The sequence below is a fragment of the Echiichthys vipera genome (assembly GCF_963691815.1).
Source record: "Echiichthys vipera genome assembly, chromosome: 7".
Taxonomy (NCBI): Eukaryota; Metazoa; Chordata; class Actinopteri; order Perciformes; family Trachinidae; genus Echiichthys; species Echiichthys vipera.
Genome location: NC_139832.1, coordinates 15,523,773 through 15,535,812, shown reverse-complemented (window position 1 = coordinate 15,535,812; position 12,040 = coordinate 15,523,773). Strand labels below are relative to the sequence as shown.

General features: G+C 41.5%; 1 protein-coding gene across 5 annotated transcripts in view; it reads right to left on the bottom strand.

Moving 5' to 3' along the window:
- The window catches only part of LOC310949431 (pleckstrin homology domain-containing family A member 5-like), a gene marked incomplete at its 5' end in the record, with an annotated part of 79,233 nt that overhangs the window by 44,639 nt on the left and 22,554 nt on the right, over positions 1–12,040 (bottom strand). Inside the window, one exon of one of the 5 annotated variants that reach the window (XM_083916898.1) lies at positions 1,011–1,249. The exons of the other annotated variants lie outside the window; for them this stretch is intronic. Of the gene's footprint in view, positions 1–1,010; positions 1,250–12,040 lie in introns of those variants that run through there. 5 annotated transcript variants of the gene reach the window in all.

The window sequence follows — 12,040 nt, the reverse complement described above, 5'->3', positions numbered from 1 at the left end:
CCTACCTGATCATGAAGAACAGGTTTAACTGCTCCCAGCAATTCTGGCATGAACCACAAGATCGAAAAAGAAAACACCATACAATATGTGTTGCTTATCAGATTTAGTGGATGTGGTCTACACTGGTTTCTAAAGAGGGGACATAGTCCAGGTCACTGATGGAGAGACAGTGTGCAATGCTATAATTCTGGCTTCACTGACTGCGATTAACAGATAAAAGCTTTTAAAGATCACCCAGAAGCACACATTTGATGCAAAGTAAAAGAACATAGTCATGGGGGATGAACAGTGGCCATTCAGGGCTGCATATAAAGTGATGGCCAACACTTTCTCAGATATAGAGAGAGAAAATCCATTGTATTTTTTTTTTCCTCCAGGGGTTTGCTTTAACGGTTTTGTACAGTCAGTCACCCGAAAGCTCCTGGGGCTAGGCTTTACCAACAGAATATGAGTTTTTGAAAGTAAGAAAGATAAAAAAAAAAAAAGTATTATTTGGTTTGCAGTGTCCTTTTGGCTTTGCAGTTCCAAAGTAGAGGAAATAGGTGCTTGTTACACCATAGCATGCAAAAAAAAAAAAAAAAACTAATATAATGAAAAGAAACATGAAACGAATATAAGAATATCACTTTTTTTTTAAGTCCACAGAGGTAATGCAGCATTTATATGCTATTAGCCGGTGAACTCCCAAGTATGGGAAATAATCTAACTCAACAACACAGAGGTGCCTCGACAAAAGGCTGCTGGTGTCCAGTGTAAATGACGCCGTTTGCACATACAGCCATGTGGGAGCCTGACAGGAGCTGGTTATAACTGAAACACAGGAGGCACTCACGGGAGCTGCATCCATCTAAAAAGCCTTTCCATAGCATCAACCATCACCGTCAGCACAACTAAACATCCCCCAAACACCTCAACAATTATCGCGGTAAGAGCAAAATCCCGCTTAATGTAAGAACTGTGCAATGTAGGCTATGTCACACACGTCGACAGCACTGCAGGTTTGTACTTACGATGAAACGCTTCCATAAATGTCCGGCCAGTTACTTCAACAGTCGCGGAGTGGTGAAGTCAAACGGGCAGGAAAAACAAGTAACAGCTGTATCCAAATGTGACTGTGTCAGATGTTAAGACGCGAGAGTTGCTCGTTATTTTGAAGAAGAAGAAGAAGAAGAAGAAGCGTGTGACTGAAGTGCGCTCAGTCCGCTGCTGCTTCTGTGTGTGAGTGTGTGTGTGTGTGTGTGTGTGGTGAGTGCTCACAAGGCAGGAGCACTCGCGCTGACTGCTGCGCCGCGTGCGCCCGTAGTGGAGACACACTGAAACCCGAGAGGCGATGATGTCACGGTCCGGATGTAAAGAAAGCAAGGTGGCCAGCGGCGCCTTTATTATTCCCTCCGAGCACAATTACAAACCGTGCGGACAGAGGGTGGAGCAGCATGTACACGGCACGTAGACACCGAGCAGCTACTGCGTGTGATGATGTCCTGCTGACATTTTTTTTTTAATTTACAGGCAATTTACAAATGTCCAAACTCCTCCACACGAAGAAGAGCAGTAAAAAAGATATGGCACACTCCAGCTAAAGACATTATAAAAAAAAGGCATGGAAGAACTGAAGTGACACCATATTAAGTTGTTCCATTGTTTATTTGGGACTGTATCCAGGAAGGTCAATAATATAACACATACGTGAATCCGAGCTCTATTTCCTCACTGAGCCATGAGCTGTGTTATTTCTGGCATTTACTGCCTTACATATGAATGTGGGTAGCTGCACCTCCCTCAGCTCATTCTTAAGCAAGTCCTGACAAAGGGGCATGTTGAAAAATGAACCGACTGGAGCTGGGATTTAAAAAGGCTCATCATGAAAGTATTTGGAATCATCCTGATAAAAGTTGTGGTGAATTTGTTGCAAAACATTTTGGCCACAGTTGATGGAATCGTAATACTGGGTTTCTGGTAGATGTTGTGTTTTTATTCATGTCCATTCAAGTTCTCTGGAGTTATATCTATCTATAGCGATCTGGTTGAAGCTTGTTAGTTTCAATAGAATGAAGTGAGAGAAAAACAGAATATCAAGTAGGTTCAGCAGGGAGCCTGCAGCTATTGAAGACATGAAAGGCCGGACAATGACCTCTGCACCAAACTAGAAGCCAAACAGCTCCTCAACTCATCAACCTGCTGGGTGTAGTCAATGGTGCAGGAAGACACCCAGAGACAGTCAATACGCTCTTAGTGGCTGCTTTTCTCTCCCTTTTCCCTCCCTTTAGTGATACTTTAACATTTCCTAAGAGTGCCCTGTAGCTCTCAAAGTCACTGAGTTTTAACAAAAACTGAACACAAGGACTAGATGCAATTTAAAGTGGTTGTAAAGATGCATTGCAGATATTAGCACTATCAATACTATGTGAACTACCTAGACCAGCTCTACTACATAAATAATGCATCATTCTTCCATTAGAAAAAAAAAAAGGGGGGGGGGGGTACACTAAAACATTCAGTCCTTCAGATATCCTTGATCCTCCAGGGAGGGCCTCCAATGATGTAGCTTCGAGCCAGGGGATATAGCCACCACCTGGGGCACAGAATGGACACCATACCCCAAGAGAAAGCAGAGAGAGAGGGGGTGAGTATCTGGAGGATATGTGATATGATATTTAGTGACCCAATCCATGAAAGATGAATCTGGGGCAAATAGGGAGCTTGAGCTCCAACGCTCACAAAAAGGTGTCAGAGTCAAAGCAAGCTGTTTAGCCATCTGTGTATTTGCTGTGTTGCCACAGGAGAGCCTGGCTTTTTTTATTCTAGGATAACTGAATCAAAAACAACACTCTACTGTTCTAAAGAAAATGATTTCCACTGTCAAGACTCCACATAGTTATAAACAGGGCCGGGTGGTTAGAGAAAAAATGTGTATCGGTTTCACATGTTTGATCTTCACAACACAGTGAGGCTTATCAAAGTATTCTGCACAGAGTTACTAAATGCTCACTCATTGTATAAGAGCATCTGCTGGATGATTAAAAAAGTAAATTTCACCATCACAGCCACCAAGCCTTCCTGAATTACTCCAAGCATACATCATCAGGCTGGGTTCAAAATCACACGTGCTTAAATTGCTCAAGGTGTTTCACATTTTGGTGCCTCATAGCTAAAAAGGTCTTGCGGGAAGACCAAAGTCGGGCCAGGGGTGTGAAGTGGTGGGGCAATGGGCCCTTCCCTACTTTCACACACACACACACGCACGCACACGCGCACACGCACACGCACACACACACACACACACACACACACACACACACACACACACACACACACACACACACACAAGGTGAATACAATATCAGCGTCTCTATAGCGTCTGGTAATCAAGCATGATCAACCCAGCAGCTGAGCATTTGTTCTGATTACAGCTGTAGGCTATTTTGTTGTACTTTCCTTATTATAAATTAGTAAACATCCCAAAACCAGGCTTTAAATACTCCTTACAACAGCTCACCAGGCATTCAGTAGTTGCTTTAAGACTACTGTTCCAAGTATCTGTTTAAGGCGTTCTAAGACCATAACAAGGTCATACAAACTCTCTTTCATCTCAACCAAAAACTAAACTACACAGTTTTATGGCTGCACACCATTAGGCTTTATGACAGAGTAGGGATAACACGGTGGGCAAGCACTGATGTTATCGCAGCAGAATGGTTTTGCTCCACCAGTCCTGTCAAGGCATCAAAGCTGCAGGCCTTGTAAGGTAACAATGCACTGTGTGGAGGTAGGTACAGACAGAGACGATCAACAATAGCAACACCTGTACGGCATAATGCGACCCAATACAATAGCACTGCAATATACAGCACTGCATTTGAAAAGTTTATAATGTTCAATCTTTGTTTAGACAGAGGATGAGTCATCTTTGTGCTATTTTTTTATAGTAAGAATTGATTTTGTGTTCTTGCCTCTTTATACAACTAAATAAAATAGTAATAAAAATGTGTTGTTCTAAAAGCATTCATACCTTGAACTGCCTAATATTAACGTGTCTGTCTGAAAACCGGAGTACAGGGCAACTGAATCCATAAGGTAGTATATAGATGAACCTGACAAGTAAAAAGACATTAAAAAAAAAAAAATCTCCTATGCTGTACATTGTACCAGTTATGAATGAGCAACAGAGCATTTCTTTTCTGCTACAGTTTGCAGTAGAGTCTTCAACCGGTTCTCAGCTAACAGATGCTGAGGAGAAGCTTTCAGACTCATTAACTGCCCACACAGAGTCACGGAGAGACGGGAAGCGAGAGGGAATCGCTAAGTGTTCACATGTTTATCTACTCTCAGAGGATGCTCTCCTACCTGCCCACTCGCTCTCGTCTCTGACTCTTTCCTCTTCCACCACCTACACTCCCACGCTCTTTCCTTTGTCACTGAGGTGCAGGTTATTACAGCTGCAGGTACCGCACAGTGGCTGCAGGCAACAGTACCTGAGGTTGATGGTGAAGAAGACGACCCTGAAATCAGAGCATTTGCCAGAACTCTTCAGGGGCCTCTGTTCCAACTGAGTGATAGAGAAAGAATACTGCATGCATAAACATTTCTGTTAGCAGCTTATCGTCAGGGAGCCGGCGAGAAGATGGGCTGAAATGGCCACCCTCTTGGTGCTTTGGTGTGTGAGTGCATAGGAAAAAGGGATGTCTTCTGCTCCAGTAATTAGCTGTGTGTGTCAAATGGAGCTGAAAAAACAACAACAGACTCCTGGGTGCCTGAGCGATCATTACCCACAGACAAAAAAGACCAAGATCTAATCACTCCAGTAACATCAGTGAATTGGAAATTTCTTAACAGAAAACTTTGTAGAGGTCAAATGTATAGTGAATATTAACATCTGCACCTGCATGGGATCACATGTAAATGCAAATATAGTAATACACTAGATAACTTGAAATATATTCGAAGGGCTGTAGCTAATTCATGGCATCCTCCAGGGACGAAACCAGCCATGATTGATGCTATCTAACATGATTTCCAAGGAACTGAGCAGCAGTAAGAAACCTCTTGAGCTGTTTCCATCTCTCCAATGGAGACAAGGTTGTGGGGAATTGATAAATCTCAGCACAAGACTGGTTTTATTGTGCGCCATGACTACAGAGATGAAAGCATTTGCTTCTGATATTGAACAGAAAGCATTTCTCTGAAAACACTGAAAATGACCGCACTGAATGAAAAGGTCACCCTGGCTATTTTTTTTTTTTTTTTAAATGTCCTTCACAGTTAAATTAATGTAAATATACTAATGACAAGTACTTTTAACAGTTGTATCCATGACTCTTTTACAAATGCCTGTTTGGAAAGTTATAAGGGAAAAGGAAAAGGTGTTTACACTAGCACACTGAAGAAAAGACTAATTATAAAAAGATCAAAAGAAACATGGGTCATTTTGCAGAGGCTAACAAAACGGACCAATCGATGAGGAAGTCAAACTTACAGCTCCCCCGGGCTGCCAGGATGTTTAGGAGAGCTGAATCCTCTCATGAATTACAACACCCCACTGACCATAATTACATGAGCGGGCCAAAAATCACTATGCTAATGACACATTGAAAATCGATAGACTGTCTCTAGGATCTGTCTCATTCAAGTACAAGAGCAGATATGCTAGCTGGAGGCACAGGCAATGTGCAGTCCTCCTGGGACTACACCAAGAAGTTTGAGTCACAACAGTGATAAAGCAAAAGAGTGGGAGGAAAATTAGGCCTGCAGATCCACAATCCCAAAGTGTTTTTCAAGCACAATGACCCTCGCAGGTGACCTTACAGAGGGGTCAGCAGAGACAGAGGGGTCGGATAGACTCGCTTCACTGCTCAGGCTGCTTTGTGAGTCTTGGCAGCACTGACAGTCACAAATTCCAAAGTTTACAAGTCAAAACCCTAATAGTGTTGCGCTCTAGTAGCCCAGCCCCCTTCAGCACAACTCAGCCAACCCATGACTGCTTGCTTGCTTAGAGGCTTGACTTTCTTTGGTTCCTTTAAATTCAGTATCAACAAAGGGTACAGAGGCTCCCAACTCCAGCTGTCCAAGAAATATATACAGATGCTTTACATCTCGTATCACAAAACTGACGGAATCAGCCTGTCAACTTTGTGTTTACAACACTGAGGCGAACCAAACACAGACGTAATTTTTTGGCTATGAATTATTTAAAGTTGAACTGCTCAAGATAAACACAAAAACCTTTGGGTAAGCACAGCATTAATCTGTAGTGCTTCAGTTTTACTGAACAATATAATAATAAAAACAATAACTTTATTTGTATAGCACCTTTAAAAACAAAAGTTTACCAAGTGCTTTGACAGCATGAGCAAAAGCACATAGAAATCTATACACATGCGGTGTATACACATCAACAAGGCTACATAAACCAAAGGACACTTTTAACAAACAACAATTAATTCATTAAAAAAGGAAATTTACAGATGATAAGGGAAAAAGCGAGCAAAGAGACAATAAAAAATAATACAATCAAATAGATAAATAAAAGAAATAAAAATAAAGGTGAGACATGTATGGTAAATACAGGGTCCTGAGAAAAACTCTTTGGAATCTGATCAAGTCATATAAATTGTCAGCTCTGGGGCTAGCAGAGAATCAAAAATTATAAATAATATATATATATATATATATGCCCTGCATATGAATACAAGATATGTTTTTTGAGCATTTTTTTTGGAACACTGACACTGCAATTAGTGATGCAAGTTAAATCTGAGCCAGCCATTAATTTGAATACCTTAACATGCACCAACTGACCTGATGGGTCAGCCCCTGACGTTGGTTGAATACGAGCTGGAGACTACTCAGTTTCGTTAAGAAAGATATTTCAATCGGAGATTGATAATGCATTGAGTTGAAGACCATAATATGAAAAATCAAGGACTTGGACATAATTCTCAAGTCGTCTAATGAGAGGATAGCAAAATTCACCACATGATTAGTTGGAACAACACTAGTCAATACTAAAATAACTCTGAATGCATGGCAAACCATGGCATCTCATTCACAATAGTGACGCTACACAGACCCTTAAAGTCCACCCACACTTCCTCCAGATAGCTGAGAAGTACTGTATTTGAATTAAGGCCTCACTTCACTTTCATTGTTGGCCTAATGAACCTATCAACTCTTGTCTTTGGGAGTAATAAGCCTGTTGGGAGTGGATAATGTAGGCCATGGTGCTGATTTGATAAAGCCAAGAAACACCGGACCCATCCACATGCACAGGGAGCCTCCATAAGCACCTGCTAAACTGATGATTATATAGCAGTGGATAAACCCAGCGCAGCATATATCATCACCCCTTCTATCAGCTTGTTCCCCTCCTGAGATTACGTTGTAGTTTCACATTGATTATGGAGAACAGCCTTCAGATGCAGACTCAGCTTCGGTTGCACTAATGTCTACTATATACAGTACAGCAATAGGGCTGAGACAAACTTGACGCTATAAACGTAATCGATTCTGCACCATGCCAATGTATGCCTGTATGTAATAAAATATTAGTTATCCATTCAAAGAATAACAATTATCTCCCTAAACAATCATAACTTTATCTTGTGAGTGAATTACTCTGCATCTGATTTCCATTCATCACAGCCAGGAGAACACTTTACTGGCTCTCTCTACTTCTCTCACAAATAGCCTATTCAACTCAACTGTTCAGGGACTACAATACCATCACCCCACAATAAAAAGGCTGACGTTTTATGACAATCACTTATTTGAAGACCAAGCTCATTACCTACATATGAATGGGAACAAAGGACTGAAAAGACTTGACCTGGGGCCAGATGAGAGTATTATCTGAGAGAGTGAAAGTCAGTTTAAGGTACTACAACAATGGCTACTGTCTCGGCCTGAGGTAGACATGCATGTTATACAGTATATCTATAGCTGTAACTCTTGGTTTATGTTTATGCTTAGAACATAATGAGGACACGGAGACTGTGAAAGCCCTGTTTTTTAGTCACATGTGAAGGGGAGTGATCACTTCACCTGATATTATCCACCTGGGTTGGCCAGACTTAAGATGAAGGTGAAGATTTGCTGCTTTGCTTAGTCTAAGCTGAAATTGCGATGAGCTTTTTCCTCCCATTTTATAGACCAAAAAGGATTTATCGATTAAACTGGTGGTCTCCCTGTTTGTATAGAGGCTGTGTCATGGCAGAGAGAAAAAGTGAGAGAGAAAGAGGCAGAGAAAGACAGAGAGAGAGAGTGACAGAGAGAGAGAGAGAGAGAGAGAGAGAGAGAGAGAGAGAGAGAGAGAGAGTGACAGAGAGAGAGAGAGAGAGAAATAAATGTGATGGTAGTAGTAGTAGAACAAGGTTTTGATCCACTGCCTAGCCTTCAGCAGTGCTGAGCATGCTCAGTAGGCCTGCCGGAGGGCCAGGCTCCTGCTTTGGCCTACTTCTGATGAAACCAATAATGTCATGGAAAGTTTCTTTGCAGTGTGTGTGTGTGTGTGTGTGTGTGTGTGTGTGTGTGTGTGTGTGTGTGTGTGTGTGTGTGTGTGTGTGTGTGTGTGTGTGTGTGTGTGTGTGTGTGTGTGTGTGTGTGTGTGTGTGTGTGCCCTCAATACTGGAGCAAATCCAATCTGATAAACCACAGCCACAAACAAATAATACCGCCCTTTGTGATGGCCATTATTGATCTGTCTATCATCCAAAATTTTAACAGGCAAAGATATGGGCATACTGTAGATGGAGAAAAAGCCACAACCACAATTGCAGCTGAAGGAAAAATACTGTAATTCCAGATCGACGGATAGATTGAGAGAATGGCAGCACTTAACTGACACTGTAATGAAATGTAATAAAGGATCTGTTAAGCTCTAGTTCCTCTTGTCCCCAGGCAAATATAGCTGCTAGCGTGAGCGGAGAGACGGGGCAGTGCTGCCTCGCTTAGACATCGGTCCAACTGATTATAGAAAAGATGACCAACAGAAGTGGGTCACGAGACTCTGAGAGACAGAGAAGAGAGAAAGAAAGCAAGAGCCACAGCAAGTTCATGTAAATGGGAATGTATGGCTTCAGAAAGTTATCCATGTTGGAAATTGGAAGGTGGGAGATTTGTGGAGTGAACAGCATTTGTTTACACCTAAAAGACACAGCACCTCTAATCATGCAGTCAGATATACCGTATATTGCAACATGAGTGATCCCTTACAATAGCATGTGCATTTAGGTGATTACAATCCAAATTGTCTCTCCTTTTTTTAACCAGATGAGCTCTCTTGCACTCATCAGTGCTGTGAATTGTTAAATATTATCATCTTCAGGCTGCAGGAAAGCAAACAGCAGCAGATGACTAAACAAACACTGTGGAGAGCACATATTCCAATTCTTGTCAACAACATATGACATTTCTTAATCAGTTCCACGGCCTACCTTTTGGAGACCTATCCCAGTGTTGCCTTTGCTTTGCATTCGCTGTTTGTTTAACCGCACTGCAAAAAATCAGCGATTGATGAAAAGACAGAAGTTCTGTACACACATGAAACCCACAAAAGATACAAACTTATATGCAGACACAACAACAACGATAAATCAGACGTCACACTGAAAGCTGGATCCTTGAAGAAATGGATTGGCTACAGCTTCAAAACTCCAATCTGACTGCTGTCTCGCAAGCAAGTCTAATCCAAGCCAACAGACGTACACAGAGAAGCAGTCATGAACTTGAAAAACACTGACGCAGGACATGATTGCTCCACACTCACAGGGAGTCATTATGCATTCAGTTCCATAATGGTTTTGACATATTTGCCTGTATCGCAAATATGCCAGAGATATGTCAGTCTGTCAACAGGCTTCAAAATAGTGCAGAAGAAACTTATGACTGTGTTTGTACCTTGAATGGCCAGTTAGTAATTATCAGCTATTAGTGCAAGGTTCAGTTAGACTTGTGAGCATACTGCTAACAAATAAAATAAGAGTATAAGTGTGTCCCATAGTGTGACCCCATTTAACTTTACCACATCCTGATTTGACACTCTAACACCCTGTTAATCCACATTTGAAAACGGGGGCAATCAATGCCGCTCTAAAACAAGGGCTGGGCGTGTGTGTGTAGGGGGAAGGCGCAATTGAGGACAGCTTTCAGTGCTGGGCAGTCAACTGAATATGTTTAGTAACTCAATCCAAAAAGGAGTCAGCTTGTCATCTAGCCTCATATTCCTCATTCAGATCAACAAAGTCTAATTCTGACTTTTTAGCATGAACTAAATTTGTAAAGCTTTGAATTTGGAGGACATCATCTCTGAGACAGGCTGAAGTAGTTCCGATAATTGCATTTGCTCTGTAAAACAGACATATCAGAGGGAGAGGCCAAAATTTCTATCGCTTTTACAGGGAGTGTCTCCTCGTTACCCACTGCTGTTTTTGTAGGTGCAGCCGCATTACTCAAATCTTCTGAGGAAAAGAACAACAAGCTACTTTTGTCAGGGTTCAAATCCTGTTACTTTACAGTTCTGCACGCCTACACCCAGCCGGGTCCAGCTTATTCATGATAACTGTGTATTGGGATGATATTGTTTCATGTAAACAAGCTCTGTGAAAATCTGTTGTGAATTTCTTGGCTGCTGCTCCCTTCTGGTTACAGCCCTCTAACCAAAAGCTGCATGTGTCAGGTGTAGAGTTATAAGGGGTCAAAGAGACAATGCATCACCTTCCTTACAAGCACATAAGAAGGGAGGGAATTACTTTAACAGACAGGATAGAGAGAAAGAGAGTACACTCAGTGAATGGTTCAACCCAGCTGACTGAACTGCAAAAACAAAAACTAAACAAATACTGCCCACTTTTCTGAAGGGAAAGTTGAAACTACACAAAAAAGATTTAAGAGAAACTGTCTGCAGCATCATGGGCCACATGTATAAGACATTTTCCATAAAAATACAGTTAGCAGCGTTTTGAGAAGCTGTGAACAGCAAGACAAGAAATGTTCCCTTTGGACACCATACTTTACTGTAAACACCTCGGGGTGAAATGCACCCAGTCATCCTCCTACTCTTGGTAGAGGCAAGGCTTTTTATTTTCTAACTGAAGCATTCACTTAAGTGCCACTTACCTGGATTGATGATGCAACAAGCACACAAAGTGGGGGCGAAGGAGGGAGAGAAAGGAGGACAACACAAGATGCGCTATTAGTAAGAGTGCACAACATTGTCAAAGAGGTACTGTAAACCCCTCCAGTCAAATATCTTTTAATAGAGTTAAGTTTCTAATTTTAATACAATGTCCGCAGAGACGCTGAATGTTAAGGCAGAAATCCAACACTGCCCTCCAATGGCTACAACCATGAGTTGCAAACATTTTCTGCAGAATAGTAGAAACTCTAGCACACATTAAATATAACAATATAATCACATGACTTTAATTGTAATTAGTACCAGAACTGCCACGTGTTAAATAATTTTAATATGACTTAGGGATCATTTTTTTTCACTTTACTTAAGGGTGTGCAACCGCAAAAAAATCCTCTGATATGAAAACTATATACATCTTAATAACACTTAAATAATACCAATGCAACCTATGAGATACAATATCACATTTAGAATTGACTAGACACTTAACTGAATCAAAGTGACATATGCAGCACAGACCTCCTTTCTTATATTGTCATGTATGAATTTTAAAACTTGCTTTTTGAACCATGTCGTGTTACACGGAGGCCCTCTGCTGGTTAAAATCAGAAATTACATTTGGTGAGGAGACTCACTAATAGCACACACGCTGACATCTGGTCTAAATCTCAATGCTTTTTTCTCACTTTCAGCAGCACAGTCAGCTACCCCTACACTTGGAAGAGGATACAAAGAAAAGCCCTTTCTGGAGATGAGCAAGGGAATGCATTCAGGCATAAACAATTAACCCCACATAACAGTTGGCCTTGCGTGATCTCAGTAAAGCGTATTTGCCCAATTAATCAGGGAGATTTGTGAGGCCAGTTGCCCGACTGACACACTTGTCTATGTTTAGGAGAGAAAGCTTACAGA